The sequence below is a fragment of the Coregonus clupeaformis genome, chromosome 4 (genome assembly GCF_020615455.1).
Source record: "Coregonus clupeaformis isolate EN_2021a chromosome 4, ASM2061545v1, whole genome shotgun sequence".
Taxonomy (NCBI): Eukaryota; Metazoa; Chordata; class Actinopteri; order Salmoniformes; family Salmonidae; genus Coregonus; species Coregonus clupeaformis.
Genome location: NC_059195.1, coordinates 6,866,946 through 6,880,162, shown reverse-complemented (window position 1 = coordinate 6,880,162; position 13,217 = coordinate 6,866,946). Strand labels below are relative to the sequence as shown.

General features: G+C 45.0%; 1 pseudogene; it reads left to right on the top strand.

Moving 5' to 3' along the window:
* Positions 1–11,207: 11,207 nt before the first annotated feature.
* Positions 11,208–12,508, top strand: LOC121548208 (annotated as a pseudogene).
* Positions 12,509–13,217: the final 709 nt, after the last annotated feature.

The window sequence follows — 13,217 nt, the reverse complement described above, 5'->3', positions numbered from 1 at the left end:
CACCGATCTTCAAAAAGCGCTTTTGAACTCAGAGACTAGCTCAAATCTGTTTAGTTTGTCTCCTGGGCAGCTGCAGTTTACTGTGCTTACCAAAGAAAACAGAGGCATCCTGGCTTTCTTGGTCAATTATGCCCTCCAACTTATTCAAAACAGAGCAGAGTGTTTTCATATGGCTATTTACTGGGTGCCAAATTCTCTTAGTCTCCAATTAATTGTTTGGGTTGCCTGGGTGCAGCTGAGACTGGTGATATGGGTGTGAATCCCCGAATGAGTCTCTCTCATACCCAGTGGTGAGGAGCTAAGACCATGTCTACTGCTGCATGATCTAAAACAGCTCTGGGGATATAGAGCTTGGGCATGCTGGTATTGTTGTTAATGAAATCAATAAGGCTAGAGTATAATCTCACATACCTCTATAGGTGTAAACAAGTTACTCACCGAGGTGCATTCAAATCAGGTAAACAACACTTAGGTATGTTGACGAGCATACACCATTCATAAAATACAATAACTTGTGATATACAATTTAGTCAAGGACCATTCAATTGAGTCATGGATCATTCATGGACCACGATTTTACTCTGTTCAGAAAAAATGAATGGAAACTTTTGAAGGTACTGTTATGTTCCTCGGACTCTTGTCTTTGTCATGTTCTATTAACTTGATTAAATGTTTATGTATCTCCCCTTATTGTGGGCTCTTCTGCTTGTGGGCTCTTTTGTCAACTAACCTATAGTGCCCTTCAATCCTTGTCTAGGTCTAGTAAATAACCCCTTTATTCTATCAAACCATTGATGTCAGGGATGGATTCTGTTGCCTTTTCTCTTATACCTGTATGGTTGTGGTAAGATAAAAAGCTTTTACCTCTTACCTCGCATGTTAATGTTTTCATATGTGGGAGCATGCTTTAAAAGCCTTCCAAGGAATCAAGGACATGATGCTTTTGTAGGCGTCACAGTTACCAATGGCCTGAGCTCAGCATCAGAGGCCTCTAGAGATTAGTTTTTCCCAGAAATTCAGATGGAAACCTTTCTTTTGATGGTTTCCTGGAAACTGTGTGCCCTCAGATAGATGGGTGTTTGTGTCAAAGTCCTTAGCAGTTATGAATGTCTGTAAGGTTAATGGACCTCTGATTTGGGTTTGTGTTTATCACTCTCTTGTTCAAACTAAATGGGTGCTTGACACAGAGGGGCTGGTTGTAAGTTAATTGAGGCCATTTACTTTTCTAAATGGAGAGAGAGTTGTAGGTAAGGGCAAGTGAAAATGGCAAAGAATGACCTGTTTCAAACGTAGAGTGCACACATCCATTAACTTGCAGGTGATGGGTACAAAGAATAAACGAATAAAATAAAACTAGAAGCCTAATGAAGGCATTCGGGTCGAAGGGCTTCGATCATTGCATTCATCAGTGTGCAGGTATCTATCTTTATTTTATAGACAGTGTATTGAACCTGGGTTGTCCTTGCGTAACAAAACAGGCAAGGTTACTCATTACGTGAGCCTGGTTCTTTGAACCATCTCAGTTACAAAGCTGATCTAGTATACCTTGCGTAACTCATTTGAGAAATGCTACAGCTGAGCACACAAGACTTTCTATTTTTAATTGTTCGTGAGGTATTGTTGTTGTTGGTGGTGGTGGTGGTGGTTTCTTACTTTAGCCTGTGACTTATACCTCCCAAGAAGCACACCAATGTTCAAGGAGTGTGATTTCTCAGGCACACGGTTGGATTATGAATGCATTTAAGTTCTGGGAAATGTTTCTGGCAAATGATAGTCGATCCCAAACTAGAAACTAATTGTCTGCTGTATACTCCGACTAGGTGATGTGGCCCTATCTTTGAGCGGAGGCTCACACCGCTCCCGGGATGTGACGACATTAGCATAATCTGTCCAGTTGATTGTGTCAGGGGCTGGGCTACAGTGACATAAAGCACTGCTGCCTGATTGGCTTCTTGGGACTTGGCAGACCCAGGAAGGCAAGAAGCGATCAGCGGTGAGGATTAACATAACAGCAAACAAAATAAGGAAGAGGCAGACTGACACAAAGTTGAGGCCTGCTCTGGTCGCCTGTGTCTGTGGGGACGGCTCTGTCGCCATTCAGGGCAGAGTGAGTGACAGTGTGGTTAATGGAGAGGTCCGTCACTTCTTTGTCCCGCCCTCTTAGCCGATTGGCTCCCGAACTGGTGACTGGTTACCAGACTTAACCAAATTGGACGGTATTACGAGTTGTAATGGTGAGCAGATACGTGACGTGTTGATTCAGGGTTTGAAAGACAACTGAAACTGGTGCGGTCTAGAATAACTCCAAACAATGACTCACACAACACACAAGGAGCCAAGCAGCTGGGCTCAGCAGCTGTAAGGCAAAACTTTTTTCATAAAGAATGCATTATGTACAATGATGCATATGACTTTCGAAAAACTTGGGTGCTCCCCAGATACTGTACGACAGTACTTTATGAGTAAAATAGTAATACCTCACCACAGCATGACTCGCAATAGCAAATGCTAATTCATGTGTTCAAAGATATGTTTCCCAACTGGCTTTGACGTATTGCAAGTCTTCATTCATCATAAAATGGACCTTACAAAGATATATTAAAAATGGCTGTGGGGGCGCGTGCAGTGGTGAAAAAAGTACCCAATTGTCATACTTGAGTAAAAGTAAAGATACCTTAATAGAAAATGACTCAAGTAAAAGTGAAAGTCACCCAGTAAAATACTACTTGAGTAAAAGTATTTGGTTTTAAATGTACATAAGAATCAAAAATAAAAGTAAAAGTGTAAATCATTTCAAATTCCTTATATAAAGCAAACCAGATGGTACCATTTTCTTGTTTTTTAAATTTACAGATAGCCAGGGGCACACTCCAACATTTAGACATAATTTACAAACGAAGCATGTGTGTTTAATGAGTCCACCAGATCAGAGGCAGTAGGAGTGACCAGGAATGTTCTGTTGATAAGTGCGTGAATTGGACCATTTTCATTTAAATTTTTTTTTTTTTACATTTTAGTCATTTAGCAGACGCTCTTATCCAGAGCGACTTACAGTTAGTGAATACATTATTATTATTTATTTTTTATTATGGCCCCCCGTGGGAATCGAACCCACAACCCTGGCGTTGCAAACGCCATGCTCTATCAACTGAGCTACATCCCTGCCGGCCATTCCCTCCCCTACCCTGGACGACGCTGGGCCAATTGTGCGCCGCCCATGAGTCTCCCGGTCGCGGCCGGCTGCGACAGAGCCTGGATTTGAACCAGGATCTCTAGTGGCACAGTTAGCACTGCGATGCAGTGCCTTAGACCACTGCGCCACTCAGGAGGCCCATTTTCCTGTGCTGCATTGCATTCAAAATATAACAAGTACTTTTGGGTGTCAGGGAAAATGTATGTAGTAAAAAGTACAATATTTTCATTAGGAATGTAGTGAAGTAAAAGTAAAAGTAGTCAAAAATATAAATAGTAAATTAAAGTACAGATACCCCAAAAAACAACTTAAATAGTACTTTAAAGTATTTTGACTTAAGTACTTTACACCACTGGACGTGTGAGAAGAAAATAGAAACTCGGCTCCATCCCAAATCACATACAGCATGTTGAATAGAACCATAGCATTAACCTTCTTCACATTGTCAGAGAGAGGAGAGCGGATGAATATTCATGAACGGAGCTCAATCACGAAGTGATGATGCCGCAGAGGCCCCTGTGGATTGTGGGTACTAACAAGCTGGTTGTGGTGCCCATCTGTTCATGTGAGGCTGTGATAGATTAGTCAGATGCCACAGGTGCTCCGCCGAAAGCAGTAGGGCCCATTCGAGGTCAGCTGGCACCGTAGACAGTCTTATCATTTCATCTTGTATTTGCTGTTATTTTGGGGTTTTACTTAGAAAGGGCTTGAAGCTTATAGTTTAAGGCAAACATTGTATGACACTTTATATAAGATTTCCAAAGTAAAATTATTATACTCAGTGTATGAGTAGTATGGGACATGATTTTCTCTATTCCAGTGTGATTGTGAACTAACCTTTGGAAATGGTCACTGGGCAAACGTTTTACCAATATGTTTTTTCAGTAAAGACTTGGATTACTAGTGAGAAACTGACAGTACACGTGTAGGGCTACTCGCTAACAGTAACAACATAAGCAACAGTGGTCTTAATATAACTGCAGAGAAGTAATACAGGTTGATTTTTTTTGGGACTAAGACAAAAGTAAAGGGTATTTGTAATGAAAAGTACTTCATCTCTGTCAGGGAGAAACTTGGGCTGTTTCAATATTGTCTTTCTCCGGTACCTTGCAACCTCTCTCCTCACATCCTTTTCCAAAATCCATGGGAGGAGAAGGTCAGGGTGAGGGACCTTGGAATGTTCTTCTCCAATGTGTTTTGAGATGAAAGCAAGAGGATGCAAGGAATCGAAGAAAGACAAATTGAGAGACAGCCCTGGTGCAGTGGAGTGCAATATTCATAACCTTTTCTAACAAACATTACAGAGTTTGTCACTTAACCTCTAGAAGACATTAGCAAGTTCCTATGTCATCTAAAGTGTGATAGATGTGTCAAATATACTGGCAAATGGGCATATGAACATATTAGTCTTTCTGCTGCATATATGTGGCACAGTCAGGTGATTTAGTCCCCGTTGACATCTAATTTGTTGTGCTATACATTATTGTTTGAAAAAAGCTGCCTACAGCATGTCTCTACATGGATTTATGCAGCATGTGTGGCTGCAGCAGGATACTATTGCATTTTAGTTTAGTTACTTTTGAACAAATTAAGCTTTGGAATATAGTTAGCTACTGTCACACCCTGGCTCTGGGACTCTATATGTTGAGCCAGGGTGTGTTCTTTCTGTTGTGTTTATTTCTATGTTGGCCAGAGTGACTCCCAATCAGAGGCAACGAGTGTCAGCTGTCGTTGGTTGTCTCTGATTGGGAGCCATATTTAAACTGTCTGTTTTCCCTTTGTGTTTGTGGGTTCTTGTTCCGTGTTGGTCATTGTTACCGTGGACTTCACGAGTCGTTTCTTGTTTTGTTTCTTGTTGTCTATTATCACTAAAGATAATAAAGTTGAAACATGTTCGTTCATCACGCTGCGCCTTGGTCTATTCCCTACGACGATCGTGACAGAAGAACCCACCTTACAAGGACCAAGCACACAGGGCTGCCACAGGGCGATTTGGAGAGGAGGCCACCGGGTTAGGGGGGCCAGAAGGCAGGTTGGCGGAGCCTGGATGGAGAGCGGAACCAACTTCCCGTACTCAGGCATGGCAGCATGGGACGGGGCAGGTTCCGCGGTATGCGGAGCGGCGTACTGTGCCACGAGTGGCCGGCATAGTCCTGTACGTCCTGTGCGAGCACCCCGCAAGTGTCGTGCGAAGGGGGGTATGCAGCCAGGACGGAGTGTGCCGGCTCAACGCTCGTGGTCTCCAATGCCTCTCCGCGGTCCCGGATATCCTGCTCCAGTGTCACGTGCTGTTATGCCAGTACGGGTACACAGCCCTGTACGTCCTGTGCGGATGCCTCACACAGAGTGTGTGAGGGTAGGCATTCAGCCAGGACGGGTTGTGGCCGCTCTTCACTCCAGGTCTCCTATCCGTCTCCACAGCCCGGTTCGGCCTGTCCCTGCTCCACGCACCAAGCCTACGGTGTGCGTCGCCAGCCCGGTCCGGCCTGTCCCTGCTCCACGCACCAAGCCTACGGTGTGCGTCGCCAGCCCAGTCCGGCCTGTCCCTGCTCCTCGCACCAAGCCTACGGTGTGCGTCGCCAGCCCGGTCCGGCCTGTCCCTGCTCCACGCACCAAGCCTACGGTGTGCGTCGCCAGCCCGGTCCGGCCTGTCCCTGCTCCTCGCACCAAGCCTACGGTGTGCGTCGCCAGCCCAGTCCGGCCTGTCCCTGCTCCACGCACCAAGCCTACGGTGTGCGTCGCCAGCCCGGTCCGGCCTGTCCCTACTCCACGCACCAAGCCAGGGGTGCGAGTCGTCAGCCCGGTCCGGCCTGTTCCTACTCCACGCACCAAGCCAGGGGTGCGCATCGTCAGCCCGGTCCGGCCCGTTCCGGCTCCACAAACCAAGTCAGGGGTGCGCGTCGCCAGCCCGGCCCGGCCTGTTCCTGCTACTCGCACTAAGCCAGGGGTGCGAGTCGTCAGCCTGGTAAGGCCCGTTCCTCCTCCACGCACCAAGCCAGGGGTGCGCGTCGTCAGCCTGGTAAGGCCCGTTCCTCCTCCACGCACCAAGCCAGGGGTGCGCGTCGTCAGTCCAGCACAACCCGTGCCTGGGTCACCGGTGCCTGGTAAGGTACCGGTCAACTGCTCCACTATGGAGCTGAAGCTAACCGCTCCTGCTGCGTCCAGTTCAGCTCCAGCCAGCGGGGCCAGACTGGACCAGGGGCGCTATGGGGGGTTTATTGGAGGGTGGTGGGCAAGGCCAGAGCCAGAACCGCCGCCGAGGAGGAATGCCCACCCAGCCCTCCCCTGTTTTGTTCAAGATGAGGCGCGGTCGCAGTCCGCGCCTTTAGGGGGGGTACTGTCACACCCTGGCTCTGGGACTCTATATGTTGAGCCAGGGTGTGTTCTTTCTGTTGTGTTTATTTCTATGTTGGCCAGAGTGACTCCCAATCAGAGGCAACGAGTGTCAGCTGTCGTTGGTTGTCTCTGATTGGGAGCCATATTTAAACTGTCTGTTTTCCCTTTGTGTTTGTGGGTTCTTGTTCCGTGTTGGTCATTGTTACCGTGGACTTCACGAGTCGTTTCTTGTTTTGTTTATTGTTGTCTATTATCACTAAAGATAATAAAGTTGAAACATGTTCGTTCATCACGCTGCGCCTTGGTCTATTCCCTACGACGATCGTGACAGCTACAAACTAGCAAACTTCAACAACATGCAAACTTTGGAAGCATGATTCTAACTCCGGAGACATAACCAGATTCAAAGGGAGGAAAAATACAATATGAACACATTATATCATTGGTTTACCAAAAAGATTAGGACCTTATGATGTCACAGGTTACTGATAGATCCCACCTGTTTCAACTATGGGACAAAGGAGTAAGCCCTGCTGGTCTGATGCAAATCAAAACAGGACACAGGGCCTTTAAACTGGGCAATCAGCAGTTGAAAATTAACAAAGCATTTCCCTGGCGCTGTTTTGGTAAAAAGCTGAGGGATGGGGCTGGAGAAATGTAACCACCCTCAAATTCATAGACAGAGCTTTGGATGCAAGGACTGATCATCCATGATATCAAAGTTATAGTTTTAACCACGTTTTGAGGCTATTTAGTGTTTGTTTATATTTACAAACATTGGAGTAAAACAAGCTTATATTTTGCGTTCTGATGCGGTACGACAGTTGAACTAAGCACATGAGGCATTTATATGTTATATTCTTCAAGAATCAATGGGTACATATAATTAAATACATACAATGTATGTAACAACTGCAGATTTCCCCTTTAACTTTACTGGGTTAATCCACCAAGTGTTCACCCCAACATAAACACCCCTGCAGACACAATATAGGTCTACCAATGGGCATACTAACACAAAATGGCTTTTAGCTTATCTTCATTTGTTTGGCTCAATCAAAGTGTTTAACTAAATGAGGGTATTGAATGCAAATATCAACACATTATTCAATTAATTATTTAGTACCAGTCAAAGGTTTGGACACACTTACTTCTACATCTGCATTGCTTGCTGTTTGGGGTTTTAGGCTGGGTTTCTGTATAGCACTTTGTGACATCTGCTGATGTAAAAAGGGATTTATAAATGCAATTTGATTGATTGATTAACTTACTCATTCAAGGGTTTTTCTTTATTTTTACTATTTTCTTAATTGAAGAACTATGAAATAACACATATGGAATCATGTACAGTGGGGAAAAAAAGTATTTAGTCAGCCACCAATTGTGCTGTAATTTTCATCATAGGTACACGTCAACTATGACAGACAAAAAAAAAAAAAAAAAATCTCCAGAAAATCACATTGTAGGATTTTTTATGAATTTATTTGCAAATTATGGTGGAAAATAAGTATTTGGTCAATAACAAAAGTTTCTCAATACTTTGTTATATACCCTTTGTTGGCAATGACACAGGTCAAACATTTTCTGTAAGTCTTCACAAGGTTTTCACACACTGTTGCTGGTATTTTGGCCCATTCCTCCATGCAGATCTCCTCTAGAGCAGTGATGTTTTGGGGCTGTCGCTGGGCAACACGGACTTTCAACTCCCTCCAAATATTTTCTTTGGGGTTGAGATCTGGAGACTGGCTAGGCCACTCCAGGACCTTGAAATGCTTCTTACGAAGCCACTCCTTCGTTGCCCGGGCGGTGTGTTTGGGATCATTGTCATGCTGAAAGACCCAGCCACGTTTCATCTTCAATGCCCTTGCTGATGGAAGGAGGTTTTCACTCAAAATCTCACGATACATGGCCCCATTCATTCTTTCCTTTACATGGATCAGTTGTCCTGGTCCCTTTGCAGAAAAACAGCCCCAAAGCATGATGTTTCCACCCCCATTCTTCACAGTAGGTATGGTGTTCTTTGGATGCAACTCAGCATTCTTTGTCCTCCAAACACGACGAGTTGAGTTTTTACCCAAAAGTTATATTTTGGTTTCATCTGACCATATGACATTCTCCCAATCCTCTTCTGGATCATCCAAATGCACTCTAGCAAACTTCAGACGGGCCTGGACATGTACTGGCTTAAGCAGGGGGACACGTCTGGCACTGCAGGATTTGAGTCCCTGGCGGCGTAGTGTGTTACTGATGGTAGGCTTTGTTACTTTGGTCCCAGCTCTCTGCAGGTCATTCACTAGGTTCCCCCGTGTGGTTCTGGGATTTTTGCTCACCGTTCTTGTGATCATTTTGACCCCACGGGGTGAAATCTTGCGTGGAGCCCCAGATCGAGGGAGATTATCAGTGGTCTTGTATGTCTTCCATTTCCTAATAATTGCTCCCGCAGTTGATTTCTTCAAACCAAGCTGCTTACCTATTGCAGATTCAGTCTTCCCAGCCTGGTGCAGGTCTACAATTTTGTTTCTGGTGTCCTTTGACAGCTCTTTGGTCTTGGCCATAGTGGAGTTTGGAGTGTGACTGTTTGAGGTTGTGGACAGGTGTCTTTTATACTGATAACAAGTTCAAACAGGTGCCATTAATACAGGTAACGAGTGGAGGACAGAGGAGCCTCTTAAAGAAGAAGTTACAGGTCTGTGAGAGCCAGAAATCTTGCTTGTTTGTAGGTGACCAAATACTTATTTTCCACCATAATTTGCAAATAAATTCATTAAAAATCCTACAATGTGATTTTCTGGATTTTATTTTCTCAATTTGTCTGTCATAGTTGACGTGTACCTATGATGAAAATTACAGGCCTCTCTCATCTTTTTAAGTGGGAGAACTTGCACAATTGGTGGCTGACTAAATACTTTCTTTCCCCACTGTACTAACCCAAAAAGTGTTGAAGGAGTTCCCACATATGTTGAGCACTTGTTGGCTGCTTTTCCTTCACTCTGCGGTCCAACTCATCCCAAACCATCTCAATTGGGTTGAGGTCGGGTGATTGTGGAGGCCAGGTCATCTGATGCAGCACTCCATCACTCTCCTTCTTGGTAAAATAACCCTTACACAGCCTGGAGGTGTGTTGGGTCATTGTCCTGTTGAAAAATAAATGATAGTCCCACTAAGCGCAAACCAGATGGGATGGCGTATCACTGCAGAATGCTGTGGTAGCCATGCTGGTTAAGTGTGCCTTGAATTCTAAGTAAATCATAGACAGTGTCACCAGCAAAGCACCCCCACATCATCACATCTCCTCCTCCATGCTTCACGGTGGGAACCACACATGCAGAGATCATCCGTTCACCTACTCTGCTTCTCGCAAAGACACGGCGGTTGGAACCAAAAATCTCAAATTTGGACTCATCAAACCAAAGGACAGATTTCCACCGGTATAATGTCCATTGCTCGTGTTTCTTGGCCCAAGTAAGTATCTTCTTCTTATTATTGGTGTCCTTTAGTAGTGGTTTCTTTGCAGCAATTCGACCATGAAGGCCTGATTCACACAGTCTCCTCTGAACAGTTGATGTTGAGATGTGTCTGTAACTTGAACTCTGTGAAGCATTTATTTGGGCTGCAATTTCTGAGGCTGATAACTCTAATGAACTTATCCTCTGCAGCAGAGGTAACTCTGGGTCTTCCATTCCTGTGGCGGTCCTCATGAGAGCCAGTTTCATCATAGCGCTTGATGGTTTTTGCGACTGCACTTGAAGAAACATTCAAAGTTCTTGAAATGTTCCGTACTGACTGACCTTCATGTCTTAAAGTAATGATGGGCTGTTGTTTCTCTTTGCTTATTTGAGCTGTTCTTGCCATAATATGGACTTTTACCAAATAGGGCTATCTTTTGTATACTAACCCTACCTTGTCACAACACAACTGATTGGCTCAAACGCATTAAGAAGGAAATAAATTCCACAAATTAACTTTTATGAAGGCACACCTGTTAATTGAAATGCATTCCAGGTGACTACCTCATGAAGCTGGTTGAGAGAATGCCAATAGTGATCAAAGCTGTCATCAAGGCAAAAGGTGGCTACTTTAAAGAATCTAAAATATAACATATATTTAGATTTGTTTAACACTTTTATGGTTCCTACATGATTCCATATGTGTTTTTTCATAGTTTTGATATCTTCATTATTATTCTACAATGTAGAAAATAGTTTTAAAAAAGAGAAACCCTGGAATGAGTATGTGTGTCTTTGCGCATAGGAGGGAGCAAGTGATGTATGATGTAGTGTACTTTGATTAGATGATGAACAGGGCTGTTGAGCAGACTTAGCTTCTGTTCACATCACTGCAGACTCGTGAATGGGAAGAATCTTGAGAATGAAAATGCAGTAAATCCATAATTACAGGCTTGACAGACAACGCCTATGTCTCTCTCTTTTTCATAATAGGCCTGACTGCCTCATAGCCCTAACTCAGCTCCTCACAGGGTCCTGGCAGAGGTCTATGAGGCAGGTCAGGCCCTTTGATTTAGAGGTTAGAAATTCCAGAGACGTTTGCTCAGGAGTTGAGCGGGGATTGGCCAGGCTGTGTGGGTATAAAGAGGCCCATACGATGAGAGTTGGAGAGCAGAGGTGCACAGCCAACCAGAGGTCCCCCTTCAGACACAGAGATCAAAAAAGATCAACTCACCGCCATCATGAGTCATAGCCCAGAAAGGATGTCATCTTACCGCCGCCACTTTGAGGACATCAGCAGCAGCTCTACCTCCTACCAGGTCAGGGTGTCCAGTTCTTCCCGCGCCCGACAAGATGCCCATACCCGATCCGCCAGCTTCGCCCGTGGTAGTTCAGGAGGTGGCACAGTGGCCCGAAGGACCATATCTTCCACACGAAGATCTGGCGCGGCTGGTGGGAAAATGTGTGCCGGTATGGAGGGCGCCAACAACCTAGATGCAGCCGCCGCCGAGAACCAAGCATTCCTCAGCAGACGCAGTGTTGAGCGACAGGAGATGGTCGTCCTTAACGACAAGCTGGCTGTTTACATCTACAAGGTTCACTCATTGGAGCAGCCGAACAAGCAGTTGTACATGGAGATCGAAGGCCTCCAGAATCGCTTTGTGAAACTGTCTGGCCTGCGCATGCTGTACGAGCAGCAACTGAGGGAGCTGATGAAGATTGCAGAAAAGATGCGAGTCCAGCGGGACCTGGACCTCGCTGCTAAGGAGGCCATGGTCGGCCAACTGGAGATGATCAAAGCCAAATACGAGGAGGCCCTTGAGCTGAGGAAGTCGGCCGAGCTGGAAATCAAAGCATTCCGTCCGGATGTCGACACGGCCACCTCTGCACGCATCGCTTTGGAGAAACAGCTGGAGCAGTTGGAGGTGGAGCTTGAGTTCCTCCAGAGGGTGCAGAAACAGGAGATCGAAGAGCTGATGGCTCAGGTCTATTCTGGTCATTCCTCAGCCCAGAGCTCCTTCGCCCTCCCTGACCTATCGGCCGCTGTCAAACAAATCCAAAGTCAGTACGATGAAAGCGCAGCCAAAAACCTGACTGAAACGGATTCCTGGTACAAATCAAAATTCAAAGACATTACCAATAAGACGACAAAGCACGTTGACAAGGCCCAAAGTGTAAGCGAAGAAATGACGGGCACCAGGAAGGATATCCAAAACAAAGAGCGTGACCTGGACACTCTGAAGACCAAGAATGATGCTCTGGAAGCAGAGATCAACGAAGCAACGATGAAGCATCAATGAAGCTTGAGCTGAAAACCACCAAGGAGAAGATCGCTCACCACCTGCGCGAGTACCAGGACCTTCTGAACATCAAGATGGCTCTGGAGATTGAGATCACGATTTACAGGAAGCTGATTGAAGGCAAGGACTTGCGAATCAGCAGCATGGTCAAGAACCTGTCTTGGATGAGTGGCAGAATGAGTGCGATGAGCTCTGAAATTAGCAGTTTTGGGATTAGTTACTTGGAAAGGTAATATATTACGTATTACTTGATACATTTAACAAAAGTAACTTCTTACTTTACTAGTTATATTACTTTGCGTTACTTTAATGAAAAAATAATAATCTCACAGTTTGTTTAACTGTCGGAGGGAGCAAGGCGAGCTGTGCACGCTCTACCAAAGATAGGCTACATAATGATTCAGGTTTGATCACTAGTTTCTTCTTTCATTTGTGGCGCTGCTTTCCTGTGCTAGTCTATAAGTGCTGCACTATCATATGGGCTGTTTAATTAGCCATATATACAGTACAGATTTCCTATCTTTTCATTCAAAATCTTTCTCTCAAGCTGCCAGTTCTGGTTATAGACCGCACGTACAGGGACCTATAGAGATGTATAGAGGGCACCCTTGCCACTAGATGGCAAAGCCCTCTATGGGCTTTTCTATCACAGAAGTGATCAATGGCAAAGATCAGAGGTGCGCCCTCTATACATTTCTATGGAGAGCATATGACATTTCTCCAAACAGCCTTTCTCTGCTCGCTCGAGAACTAAATGAGGAAACGAGGCGAGATCGGATCATGGAAACACGCTGCCGGTAGAGATATGATTCTGAAAGTAATGTACGCGTTGTTTGACAAAGTAACTGTCATAATATTACCCAATTTGAAAAAGTAATGCATTTCTTTACTCTGTTACTCATAAAAGTAATCTGATTATGTAACGCATTACCCCTAACACTG